Source organism: Lichenostomus cassidix, unplaced genomic scaffold (assembly GCF_008360975.1).
Source record: "Lichenostomus cassidix isolate B80296 unplaced genomic scaffold, HeHo_3.0 HiC_scaffold_43, whole genome shotgun sequence".
Classification (NCBI taxonomy): Eukaryota; Metazoa; Chordata; class Aves; order Passeriformes; family Meliphagidae; genus Lichenostomus; species Lichenostomus cassidix.
Window position 1 is genome coordinate 1,828,605 of NW_028147635.1, and position 13,106 is coordinate 1,841,710.

General features: G+C 53.4%; 2 protein-coding genes and 1 pseudogene across 2 annotated transcripts in view; 2 read left to right on the forward strand and 1 right to left on the reverse strand.

The window, feature by feature from the left end:
- LOC146421112 (uncharacterized) overlaps positions 1 to 13,106 on the reverse strand; it is a 382,384-nt gene that overhangs the window by 190,614 nt on the left and 178,664 nt on the right. The window lies entirely within an intron of this gene.
- LOC146421116 (uncharacterized) overlaps positions 1 to 13,106 on the forward strand; it is a 248,287-nt gene that overhangs the window by 141,714 nt on the left and 93,467 nt on the right. The gene's annotated exons all lie outside the window — the stretch shown is intronic.
- On the forward strand, positions 3,272 to 5,671 carry LOC146421122 (serine/threonine-protein kinase pim-1-like; annotated as a pseudogene).

Genomic DNA, 13,106 nt, shown 5'->3' on the forward strand with positions numbered 1-13,106 from the left:
CATCCCCAGCAGGACAGCATTGACAGCAGGGCTGTCCTCCAGCCAGGGGTGATGCTGGGCTGGGAGATGGAGGAGAAGAGATGGGGAAAGGGGCAGTGACTTCCTCCTCACCTGCCTGGCTGTCCTGGGGCATCTTCCTCTTCCTCACCGCCACCTTCTCCATTCAGCCAAGTTTTGGGAATTTGAAATCCTCCTTTGGGTAAAAAAACAAATGTGTGAGTGCTTTGGGTTGGGGGTTCCTGTGGCCGAAGTCTATCTCTAGAAGTCACTGGGTGTTTGGTGTCCATAAAATCCTCCTAAAATCAGGAATGAGTTCAGAAAAAGCCTCCCAGGAGTTCCCCCTTTCCAGCCTCCTATCTTTGGGGTTCTGGGGTTCCCCCTTCTCAAAGATGCTGTGGGAGTGCCCAAAGCGCTCTGCCCTGGGGGGTCCCCAAAGCGGCCCCGCCCCGCGCGGCACTGGCAGCACCAGTCCGGAGCAGTGCGCAGCGCGGGCGGGCGGCATCAGCCGTGCCGGGCAGGGCCGGGCAATGCCTGCGGAGCTCCCCCCGCACTCGGCCCCCAGTTGCCGGGACAGCAAGGGGGGCCCGGCCTGGGCGCCCCCCACCTCCCCCCTCCCCAAATTCCGCTCCGGGGGGCGCTGGGGGCGAGGGGGGGCGCAGATGGGGTCCAGAGGTTCCGGAGCCACGTGTCCCCCAGCTGCCACCCCCGAAGGATCAGGGGTACCCCAAAACTCCCTCACAGCTGCCGGATACCCCGCAAGCCCCTAAGGAGTGGGGTCCCCCCGGCTTCATCACCCCCAACCTTTGGCTGCCTCATCCCAGGCCTCATCCCACCCATCCCCCTCCCCCAGACTTCATCCCACACCCCAATCCACATCCAACCCTTCCCGGGCCTCATCCCATCCCATCCCATCTTTCCCGGCAGCCGGCACTGGGACCCCCGAAAAACTCGTGTCTAGGGGACTCCCCAGTATTCCCCCAAGGGGCATTTGCGACTCTCAATTGGAGTCCTGCAAGATCCAAACATCCGCCCCAGTCCCCTCCCCCCACCCCCGAAATGTACACAGAAAAACCCAACCCTCCCAGGAGCAACCAAAGATATCTGGGGCTCGGTGCTGGCGTCCTACAAAGTCCAAAAATCTTCCTCTCCCAAAAAGAAGCGCAGGCACCGCCCAAGATATTTGGGCCGAGCTCCCCCTGCCCGCTCACCTGCGGGATGTCCCGGGGTGGCGATGCTCCTGTGCCGAGGGTTGCAGACACAAAGAACAATAGACGCACGTGGTGATTCCTTCTCCTGCTTCTCGTGCTGCTCCTCCCCTCCCCTTCCTCTTCTTCCCCGCTCCTCCCACTTTATCCCTCCCCTTCCTCTCGCTCCCCCTCCTCCATCCCTCCTCCCCACCGGCTCTTCCTCCTCCTCTGTCTCTCCTCCTCCTCCCCTGTCCGCTCCTCCTCTTCCTTTTATTTCTGACTGCCATCCCGGCTTGTCTCACATCCCCCCTGGTCCATCCCGTGCTCAGCAGAGCATCCTGTGCTCTGTCAGCACTCTCTGCTCCTTCGGGAAGGATTTGGGATTTCTGCCAGGCACAGACACTGAACCTCACCCCAAACTGCCCCGGTGCCATTGCTGTCCCCTCGGCGCTGGGCAGCTGCTGTCCCAGGGGAAGCAGGGACACAAAGGAAGCCAAGTGCAGCCCAGCTGCCTGCGCTGATCCAGACGAGCCCCAGGGACAAGGTCCTGCAGAGCCACACGGAGCCCTCGGCTCCTGGCTGGGAACGGCTTGTGTTGTGGCTGCCCCAGCGGCCAGAGCGAGTCCTGGAGCTCCCCCAGCTCCTGCAGCAGGACCCAGGTTCCACCTGCTCTGCCAGGCCTTGCCCAGGGGCCAGCAGATCCACTGGCTCCATGCAAAGGGGGAAACACCCTGAGCTTTAAAGGCTGCTGCACTCTAAATCTCTGTTGGGGAAAGTTCTTCCTCTCCAGGAAGGGATCCCGAGATGAGGCTAAAGCAAAGTTTGTGGCTGGTGACAAATTTCCAATTGCAGAGAGAGCAGAGGAGGGACTGCAGGTGGAGGCTGGGAGCCTGGGAAGGAGGAAGGGGTGGGGAAGCTGTTTTGTCAGGGCTTGTTTTAGTTCTCCTTCTCATACTGCAATACTCATATTGCTTGGAAATCAATTCCATTCATTTCCCTAACTTGTGTCTGTTGTGCCCCTGACAGTGACCAGTGAGTGACCTCTCCCTGCCCTTATCCCAGCCCACAAGCCTTTCCTCCTGGGTTCTGTGTCCTGCACCTGTGAGGAGAGTGACAGAGCGGCTTTGGTGGCACCAGGCACCCGGCCAGGGCCAGTGCAGCCCAATAATTCCTGCAATTCATTCCCTCCAGGAAAGGTTCTTGAAAAGAGCAAGCAGGACTGTGGAGAAGATTCCTGGAAAACTGAAACAGCTTTCCAGAAGTGAAATGAAAATGCAAAGAAACAATCTGAGATGTTTTCCTCTATTTATTTATGTGCTCTCCTTTTCCATGTTGCACTACTTCTCCATGCCATTAATTGCAAATGGATCTCACCTCGAAGATCTATGACTTAGCATGTTTCAGACTCTCTGAAATACCATGAGTTACACACAGTTTGTCTTCCCCCGTTCTGCTTGGAAAGCAATGCTGGAGACACAAGTGCAGTGCTTGGTTCAGGTATGAATTCTAGAGACAGGGAATGTGCTCTGCTAGTGTTTGACCCTCAGCAGGGACAATGCACAGAGCAGCCAAGGGGATTGCTGTGCCACTGTGCAGCAGTCAAGCCTCTGGATGTGGGCTGAACACGGCAAAGTTCCCGTGTTTGGACAGACTCAGGGGCTGCCCCCGGGGGCGCGCGGGGCTCGGCCGTGGGGCGCGCGGGGCGAGCGGGGAACGGACAAACGGCCACTCGGACAAACGGCCACTCGGACAAACGGCCACTCGGACTAACGGCCACTCGGACTAACGGCCCCGGAGCTTCAGTTGCAGCGGCGGCAGCGGCGGCAGCGGCGGCAGCGGCGGCAGCTAAGGAAGAGTTTCTAGGACCCTCTCCGTCCCTTTCTCCTGCTCCTCCTCTCCCTCTCTCCCTGTCCCGCCTCCTCTCCCGGTGTCCCTTTCCCTGTGTCCCCTCCCTTTCGCGGGCTCCCTCTCCTCCTGCCGGGCGGGGCCATGCGCCCGGCCCGCCCCCTGCCCCGGCCGGGGCTGCCCCCTTCCCGCCCCCGGGCGGCCCGCCGCGCTCTCGGCTCCGCCCGGCTGTCGCCGGCATGGCTGTGGCGCTGCTGGGCGGGCCTCAGTGGCCACGGCTGGGGCAGCATCGCCTGTCCCTGGCTCCGCCTGTGCGGGCGGCGGTCCCGGCAGCGGCCCCGGCGGGGCGGCGGCCCCGGCTCCAAGCCCGGCGGCGGCCCCGGCTCTTCCCGGGGCCCGAGGAGGACACACGCGGCTCGGCCGCTCCCGCCGCCTCCGCTGCGCCTTCTCCGGCCCGAGCTCCGCCGCTCGGCAGTCCGGCCGCCGTCCCCGAGCCGCCCGTGCCCCGTTCAGAGGGGCATGCCCGGCCCGGGGTGGTGCAGAGGCGGTCGGGGGCCGTGTGTGGCCCCGGGCCGAGCGGTGACGGCCGCGTGTCGCCCGCAGGGAAGGCGCAGGAGGCCCTGCAGGAGCGGTACCGGCTGGGTGCGCTGCTGGGCACAGGCGGGTTCGGCAGCGTCTACGCGGGGACGCGGCTAGCGGACGGCGCCCCGGTGAGTGGCGGGGCTGGCGGCGGGCGGAGGAGGAGGAGGAGGAGGGTGGGGCTCGGCAGGGCGGGCGGCGAGCTGAGCCCGCTGCTGTCTCTTGCTCGCAGGTGGCCATCAAATGTGTCTCGAGGGATCGCATCCATCATTGGGGCGAGTTGGTGAGTGAGCGGGGCCAGCGGCAGAACCCGGGCCGTGCCGGGCGGGGATAAGCCGGGGCCCGGCAGGGTGGGAGCTGCCAGGACGCCTGGAGGGAGGTAGAGCGGGCGTGGGGTGAGCGGGGGGCGCAGAGCATCCCGGGCTGGGTGAGGGGTCCCAGAGCCCTGGCATGGCCTCAGCCCCACTGATGGCATCGTGTTCCTCCCGCAGCCCGATGGCACCCGTGCGCCCCTGGAGATCGTGCTGCTGCACAAGGTGTCCACTGGCTGTGCTGGTGTCATCCAGCTCCTGGAGTGGGTTGAGCTCCCCGACGACTACCTGTTGGTGCTGGAGCGTCCGGAGCGCTGTCAGGACCTCTGGGATTTCCTGGCGGAGCGGAGGTTCCTGCCGGAGGAGGAGGCACGGGGGATGTTCCGGCAGGTGCTGGAGGCCGTGCAGCACTGCACCAGCTGCGGGGTGCTGCACAGGGACATCAAGCCCGAGAACATCCTGCTCGACCTGGACACCATGCAGCTGAAACTTATTGACTTTGGCTGTGGCGCCTTCCTCCAAGACACAGCCTACACCCAATTTGCAGGTGAGCCTTCCCAGGGGATGCTGCTGGCCATCTCATGGTCCAGCCTGGGTGTAGCACCGGGGCTTCTCCTATGGTTGCCAGGCATGGGATTAACTCTTCAGCCAAGTTACTTTTGGGTGGGGGTCGAAGGGGGAGCTTGCAGCCCTGTTGACCACCTTCACCACCCACTCTGCCCTTGTCTGGGCTGGGGCTGGGGCAGTCAGTGTGACAAACTGCAATGAGTGTAGCAGTGAGGGGTGTCAGACCCCATGCCCCAGACAGTTTGGTAGGCAGGCGAGGAAGGTCTTGGACTGCTCCACTCCCCTTTTTTGCCTTGGCTTGTAATTGTTTTTTGGGGGCAATACAGAGAGGGATGAGAGTGGTTTTTCCCACCTCTGGGAATGGTTTTATTTTGCGTGTCGTGGTTGGACCTCCCCAGGGCTTCTGCTGCCTCATTCCAACACCAGTGGCTTCTTTTCCAACCCCAAGTTTGTAAACGAGTCACAGGTGCTGGTGAGAGGGCAGCAGGTCACCCTGTGTGCCCCTGGTGCAGCCCCTGCATGCCCAGGGATGTGGGGTGAGGCTCTGGGAGCAGCAGCATCCCCTGATGAACTCCATCTGTATTCCATAGGAACCCTGTCCTACAGCCCACCAGAGTGGATCCACCTCAAATGCTACAACGGTGGGGCAGCAACGATCTGGACCCTGGGCCTCCTGCTGTACCACCTGGTCGTCGGGAAGCACCCATTCAGGAGGGGCCAGGAGATCATCTGGGGGCGGATCTTGTTCCCACGACGGCTCTCTCAAGGTGGATCCTCATCTCTGTGGCACAGGGGGAATACCAGTGCTGGGAGAGAGCAGCAGGCTCATGAGCATCCTGCTCTGGCAGCTGCTGAGGAGGTGGCACATGTCCTGCTCTCCTGCTCTCCTCCAAAACAGAGAATGCCTGGGGAAGTTTAGGCACAGTTCTAGCACACCCAACATGGCCTGGGCACGGGAACAGGGAGGGAAAAGTGGGCAGGACCCTTCTCCAACTGACTGGCAGTTTCTGGTTTCTCTCCTCAGAGTGCCAAGATATTATTAAGAGATGTTTGTCCATGCAACCCATGGACAGGCCATCGCTGGAGGACCTCTTCAACGATCCTTGGATACAGGATCTTCATCTGCCCTAGAAGATGGGAGAGACCCACGTGCACAGTTTGGTCCAGGGGCCTGGCAGGTAACAGCTCCAGACATCTTTTGGCAATCAGAAGTAAAGCAAACCAGATGTTTTTTGACCTGCCTGTAGCTCTGAGCAGGGATCATCAGGGAACTCACAGCTCTTGTGCTGGAGCTGAGCTGGAGATCTGGTCTGGCAAGCACTGGTGGCCACCATCCACCCTGGTTTTGCTTGTCCTGGTTCATTGTTGGCTGGGGCCATGGGCAGAACACTGACAGCCTGGTGTGGCCCCCAGGGAAGAAGCAGGAGCCCCTGGAGATGCTGCACCAGGTGGAGCTGCAGCTGGAGACACCAAGGAGGACTTCAAGGATGACAACCTCTACCTCAACCTGGCCACCAGCAAGCTGAAGATGATCAGCTTTGACTCTGGCACTTTCTTCAAAGACACACTCCACACCTGATTTACCGGTGAGTTCAAAGCCAGGGGATGCTCCCACATCTGTGCATTGCACAACCTGGCTGGGCACCAAAAGTTTTCCCCTTTGGCTGGGGTGGATGCAACAACTTCTTCAGTCATCTGCCAAGCTGCTCTTTGGCTCTGGGCAGCTGCTGAGGAGGTGGATCTGCCATGGCTGGCTGGAGGCTGGGCACATGTCCTGCCCTCCTGCTCTCCTCCCAGAGGCAGCAACGATGGGGAGGTTTGGGCACAGCTCTGAGCTCAGCCAGCATGGCCTGGGCACTGTGGGCAGTTGGGACAAGGGGGACAGGAGCCTTCAGCTGACAGGCAGTTTCTGGTTTCTCTCCTTCCAGCAGGGCTCTGCGGATGCTGAGGCTGCTCTGGGCTCTGCCAGGGCTCTGCTGGGGCTCAGCCCTGAGCACGGCTGTGCCTGCTCTGCCCTCCCATTGCTCTGACAGCTCTGCATCAGACGAGCCTGTTCTGAGCACACCGATGGAGCTTTCTGCTTGTGCAGGTGAGTGAGACTCTCCTGCAGGCCCAGAGATTGCAGTGAGGGATACACATCCAATTGGCAAGAACCCCAACACTCCGCAGTCCCAGCTGAACACCTGTATGTCCACAGGATGTTTTGTCTGTCCCACTCTTCATTCCTTTTGGGTTGGAATTGTGCAATTGCACTTTCTTCCTCCTCTAGAAGTGCCGCGAGTGAGCCAAACCTGGCGAGTGGGCTGTTGTTCCTAAGGCAGTGCAGTCTGGAGTTGGTGAATGAAGAATTGCCCTTCTCCACTTCCAAACCAGAGCAAAAAGCTGTAAGTGGGACTTTGCATCTTTAAGAAACCTCTGACAATTTCAAAGGGACTGCACAACTTGTTCACAGGGTGAGAAGGAAGGGCATCTTCTTAATGAGATGGGGATCAACAGAATCTGGATTCCCGGTGCTGCTCAGAGCTGGCATGGCACAATCAATTTCTGATTGCTTCAACCGCAATTTAAAATAACTTAATATTGTAAATAAAGCCCCAAATCTATTAAGAAAAGGCTGCTGAAGTCAGTAAGATAGATCCATGCTATCAGCACATTGACAAAGTAAATAACTGAGCTCACTTTTACAAAAGATCAGTTACCTCTTAACCCAAAGTGACAGAAGATTTTACACTACACACCTGAGTTTTGTTTTTATCTTTCGTATTTCATCTAGGCTTTTTTCTTTTCTCTTTTTTCTTTTCTTAAAACAGAAAACATGTCCTAAAAAAGAAATGTCCTTTGCTCCTGGTCCTGATGTGAAGCAGCTCCCTTCCCTCTGGCCCCGGGGCTTGGGGCACTGTCAGCACCTGCTGCTTCAGCCACTGCTTCTGCTGGCATTGAGAGCAACAACCAAACTGTGGCTGATCCTGAGGGAGCAGCAGCAGGGCCTGGAGCTGATCCCTGAGTCTGGGGCAGGGCTGGACAAATGACCCCAAAACAGCAGCAGCAGCAGCAGCAGCAAATGGAGCTGACTTTGAGCACAGCCCCTGCCACTCTTGCCTCCTGTTTGCAGTGGTATCACAGCAGCCTGAGGCACCTGGGAGCCCTCAGTGCCAGCAGGGACTTGAGATGGCAGGCCCTGGGCTCCTGGAGGTTGTGCAAGGAACAGAGCTGGGCACTCCCTGTCCATATGGAGCTTGCAGATGGAAAAGGCTGCTGTGCCCAGGCAGCTCCAAGGACAGAGAAATGAGGCTCTCGAGCACTTGATCTGGGCCAGTTGCACAGTCCTGGGCAGCAGCCAGCGAGCAGAGGGGGAACAGAGGGCACAGCAAGAGGGACAAAAGCAGTCAAGAGCAGGGACTGGAGAGAGCCAGACCTGGCAGAAGGAACAGCTGCTTCCTTGCACTCCTGAAGAAAGCTCTTGGCTGTTTCAGAGCACTGAAAGGCCTGAAGGGCAGAGAGGAGGTGACACCAAGCAATGCTCCTGTTTTCACACCCTCCCTTCTCAGTGTCCCAGAAGGAACTGGATGAGCTGTATTCTTCTCTCATTGTCCTCTTGTTCATCATGAGCAGCTTAGCACCAGGAGCTAAAGGGCCTGAAGCCTTAGGCCTCAAGAGCTGACCAAGAGGGAACTTTCTGAGCAAAATGATGCTGCTAACTTGTACCAGGCTGAATGGAGCAGATGAAATCCTGGAATTCTAGACACTTTTCTGTTGGAAAAGACCTCTGCGCTTATCAAGCCCAACCGCTCACCCAGCACTGTCAGCCCAGCACTAAACCACATCCATGAAGTGCCAAGGCCTGAACAAGAGGCCTGACTGAGGCCTGAACAACAGGCCTGAGCCAAAGTGACCTCTTGATGAACCTTCCAACAAAATGTTATCTTTGTATCCTCTCATTAACAAAATATGCATGATCATTAGCATTGTGGTAGATGTATTCACTCACTAGTGAATCATGTATTGATTTTTCTGTATTTAGAAGCTAAACAAGGCCATGAAATCCAACATCTGGCCTGGTTTGGGGCTGTATGGTCAAAGTCAACTCCCTTGGTTCTTCCTTGACCTGGCCAGGCTTTGGGAGAATCCAAGAGGAGAATGAATCCAGATGTTCCTGCACTGGAAGTGCTGTCAGTTTGTTTGTTCAGCACTCTCCAAGCTGGGCTCTCTCCCAGCGAGGTTGGAAGCCTCACCGGTGGCTGGACACAGCTGCAGGAATTCCCAGTGTCCAGAGTGGCTCTGCAGTCCTTGGCTGTGACAGCTTCCCCAGCTGATGTGTGGGGCTGGGTGATGGTAAAGTCTGAGGCTAACTGGTGATGGATCTTTCTTAATCACTACAGGCAATCTTTGGTTGGAATGATTGGGTGCATTGCTGAGCTTCTCCTGTTGTGATTCTTTGCTGCTGTGAACTATAGGAAATTGCACTGATTCCTTCAGTTGGTGTCTGTGTCTTTGGTGCTGGCCCTGCCCACTGGCAAAACAAAATTGGCATAGTCTGTCCAGATCACAGCAAAATGTCACTTTTTAAATATAAATGTAAGGAATTGGTCCCATCCAAGATTGCTGGTTGGGAAGACCTTCCCTATAGTTGGCTGGCTCTGGAGTGGGCTGAGATCAGAGCACTGTGTGAGCAATGGGGAAGTTGGTTAAAAGCAGCTGATCTGCTGGATGTATTAAAATGCATCCAAAATTGCATATGGAAAAAGGAAAAGAACTTGTGGGTTTGGGAAGATGAGGATAAATTTTGTTAACAGTATATTGTATAAAGCACCAACAGAAGGAACAATTGTGTTTGGAATGCTCCCACATGGAGCAACAGAAGTTTTTAATCTCGAGCTCAGATTTCTTTGTGCAAGTGAAATAATATAATAATATAATTAATAAATATATGTATCATAAAAATTATTTGTAAAAATATAATTAAAATATCTATGTATGCATATATATAGATACAAACTAAATAATAATGTGAAATAATGCTGACAATATTAATTTGTTACCTTTTGCTTCTCAGGAATGTAACACTAAATACCTTACAGAAAATGTTTGGCCAGGACCTGAACATCAGTGGGAAAATTGGCGAGTTTGTGTATAAGGACTAAAGGAGGATGGGATGAAATTGGCTATTTTTATAGGGTTTGCTGATACTATGATATGGAATGCTTTGTCTGTTACTGTGAGAAATAAAGTGATTAAGGCTGCTGGGTTTTTCATATACCAATCTATCCAGAAGCTGTAGGATTTGTGGAATGGATGGAGGGTTTGTTAAAAGAGCAGATGAAAAAATGAGGAGATGGGAACCTGTCCTGATGGAGAACCCCTTACAGGTCCTCTCCAGAAGCTGCATGGCTGGACCTTTATGCATTAGATTTAATGAGGATAAATCAGAAGCAAATGAGAGTTATCAATACCAGAACAGGAATTCAGATTCCTCCAGGACACTTTGGTTTGATAACTGCTCACTAAAGCTTGGCCTTCCAAAGTGTTCATGTCATGGGAGGAGAAATCGATACAAATAATCAAGAAGAAATTAAATTCTGGTTAACAACACTGAACAAGATTTGATTATGCAACCCCATGACAGGGTAGGACAATTACTGATAATACAGTTTTAAAAACAGTTGTGAAAAAAAGGAGATCCACCTCAAATCTGTACTGCTTGTGGAGATAAAGTGTTTGGATCCACCAGTCGTAATAATGGAGCCAAGGTGTGGGTCCAGAGGCCAAATGACCCTCCTGAGCCAACTAAAGGAACAGCTCTGGGGAAAGATAATGCAGTTTGAATCCTGAAACCTGGGCAGGAACAATGGGAATATGTCCCTGCAGCCAAGTGTTCTATGGAAGAACAAGTAGATGTTATAGGATGTTGTTTCACAGATCCTGCCAGACCAAATCTCCCTGTTTGCCCCAACGTTCCCTTTGGAAAATGCTCTGATCCACAGGGCTCCATGTGAAGGCTGATGTGACTCTGAGTGCCTTCCACAGGAATTCCAGCCAGGAGCCTGGAGCACCTCAAGGACTGGGACCTGGCAGCTCTGCAGCCAAAGGGGAAAGGACCCCACCAAGCCTTGTTACCCACAGACACCGCAGTGAAGCTGAACAGCAAAGGACCTTGGGGCATTATTGTGGAATGAAAAAGGAGCCAGCTCCATGGACAATGGAATTATTCTTCCTGACCTGAATGAGATTGAGGAAAAAGAATGAATAACCTTGTCACTGAAGTATTGCTTATGTCTGTAAGTTGTATATTGATAGCCAACCAGAATCTTTGTTTGCTAGAATCACCTCTGGAGTTTCACCAAGGGATTAGTCATGAAAATACTTATGAAAATATAAAGGTCAAAGTAGCCAAAGTATTCAGTGTAACTAATTGCTGGGTCTGTTCTCAACTAATGTTGGGAGGAACAGGATTCCCTTGGAGGGCCCACGCTACAGGGTGGCAGAACTCTGTCAATGGACTCTGACTTGTAACAGAGACAATGAAGGGATAATTAAAAAAAACTGTACTGTGGAAAAAAGGAATACATTTATCAATTTTAGAGGATTCACTAGGATTTGCCTTCAGGAGAAACCTACCTTGTTATAGCTAGAGGCGACAATGTGAAAGGATTTCTGTGCTTGAACATCACTCACAATGTCAGTAGAGCTTGGGGTGCTGGAGCTGCTCAGGGTCAGTGTTACACCACTCTCAGCTGCAGTGCCACCCTTTTGGCTACTTTGGCAACCACAGGGAAGAGTTAGGGTCAAGGGAACATTTTCCACCCAAAGAGTGCCTTTGATTTCAGAAAGCCAAAGATTCTGGTTCACCCTGTGTCCCATGTGCACTGCCTTGTCCTATGGAGTTTATGTTAATGAGCTAATTTGATTATGAGAAGAAGTAGAAAATTGTAATGTTAAAATACTGAATAGCTCATCCTATGAGCTCCAACAAACACCAGTGGGGCTCTGCAGAACTCCATGGCCTTGGATTATCTGCTTTCTGTCCAGGGAGGAACTTGTGCTATTCTAGGACAGGAATGATGCACTTGTGTCAGTGATGGGTTTGAGTTCAACAGTCAGGAATCACCTTGATAGGAAGAGCAGTAGAAGAGTGGCAGAAAGAAGAAAATTCTCCCTGGTGGGATTGGCTTCGTGGCTGTCAAATTGGAGGCTGCTGTGAAATGCATTTGTGGCAGTGACTGTAATCATTGCAGTGTGTGCACTTGGTGTGTTATGAGTCCATGTTAGAGTTGTTGTGACACTTTGTGCTAAAAAATGGAGCACTGAGACTTGTCTGAAAAGAGACACAGTCTCAGTAAAAAGGGGGATTTGATAAATAACATAGAGAATAGGAACTATTTAGGCATGTTTTAAAAGGAATGCAAAGTATAGATCTGAGTAATGAACTTGAACAGGACTTAATTGAAAACAAGTGGTGATGCCTTTATGCCTAATACCTAAATCTATTCTAAAAGAGTATTATTGAAAGAATTCTGATGAAGGTTGTAGTTCATCTGTCAGTCAAAGGACCCATTGAAGGACTAAGGCCTGAACAGTCCTTTACTGAGGCCTGAGCAATACTGACCTCTTGACGAACCTTCCAGTCAATGGTTATATTTGTATCTGCTCATTAATGAAACATTATTACCAAAATGATCTATGTATCTGTGCATTGGTGAAACCTGTATTTACCTTTTTGTATTTAGAAGCCAGACAAAGCCCCATCTGTCTTTGTTGGGGCTGCACTATGAAAGAAATCTCCCTTGGTTCCTCCTTGAGCCCTGGCCAGGCTTTGGGAGAATCCAAGAGGAGAATGAATCCAGATGTTCCTGCACTAGAAGTGCTGTCAGTTTGTTTGTTCAGCACTCTCCAAGCTGGGCCCTCTCCCAGCGAGGTTGGAAGCCTCACCTGTGGGTGGACACAGCTGCAGGAATTGCCAGTGTCCAGAGTGGCTCTGCAGTCCTTGGCTGTGACAGCTTCCCCAGCTGATGTGTGGGGCTGGGTGATGGTAAAGTCTGAGGCTAACTGGTGATGGATCTTTCTAAATCCCTTCAGGCAATCTTTGGTAGTGCTGACTGGGTGCTTTGTCCATCTTATCCTTTTATGATTCTTTGCTAATGAATCTGTGCATTGCTGAGCTTCTCCTGTTGTAATTCTTTGCAGTTTTGTGTTATAATAAATTACACTGTTCCCTCAGTTGGTGTCTCTGTTGTTGGTACTGACACTGCCCACCAGCAAAACAGACACTGAGGGCCCCATAGAACCAAAGGGGCATTGTGACACTGCAGAGCCTCGTGTAACCCAGGGGACCATGGTGACATTGTGGGGCTTAAAGGAGCCAAGGTGCCATTGTGACACTGTGGGGCCCCATGAAGATAAGGAGACCATTGTGACATTGCAAGGCCTCATGGAGCCAAGGGGCCATTGTGACATCATGGGGCCCTAACCAGCCAAGGGACACTGTGACACTGTGGAGAACCATGGAACCAAGGAGAGCATTGTGACATTTTGGGGCTTCGTGCAACCAAGGGCCCACTGTCATACTGCAGATCCAAGGAGACCTTTCTGGGGTCCTTCTGGGCCCTATGGAAACAAGGGC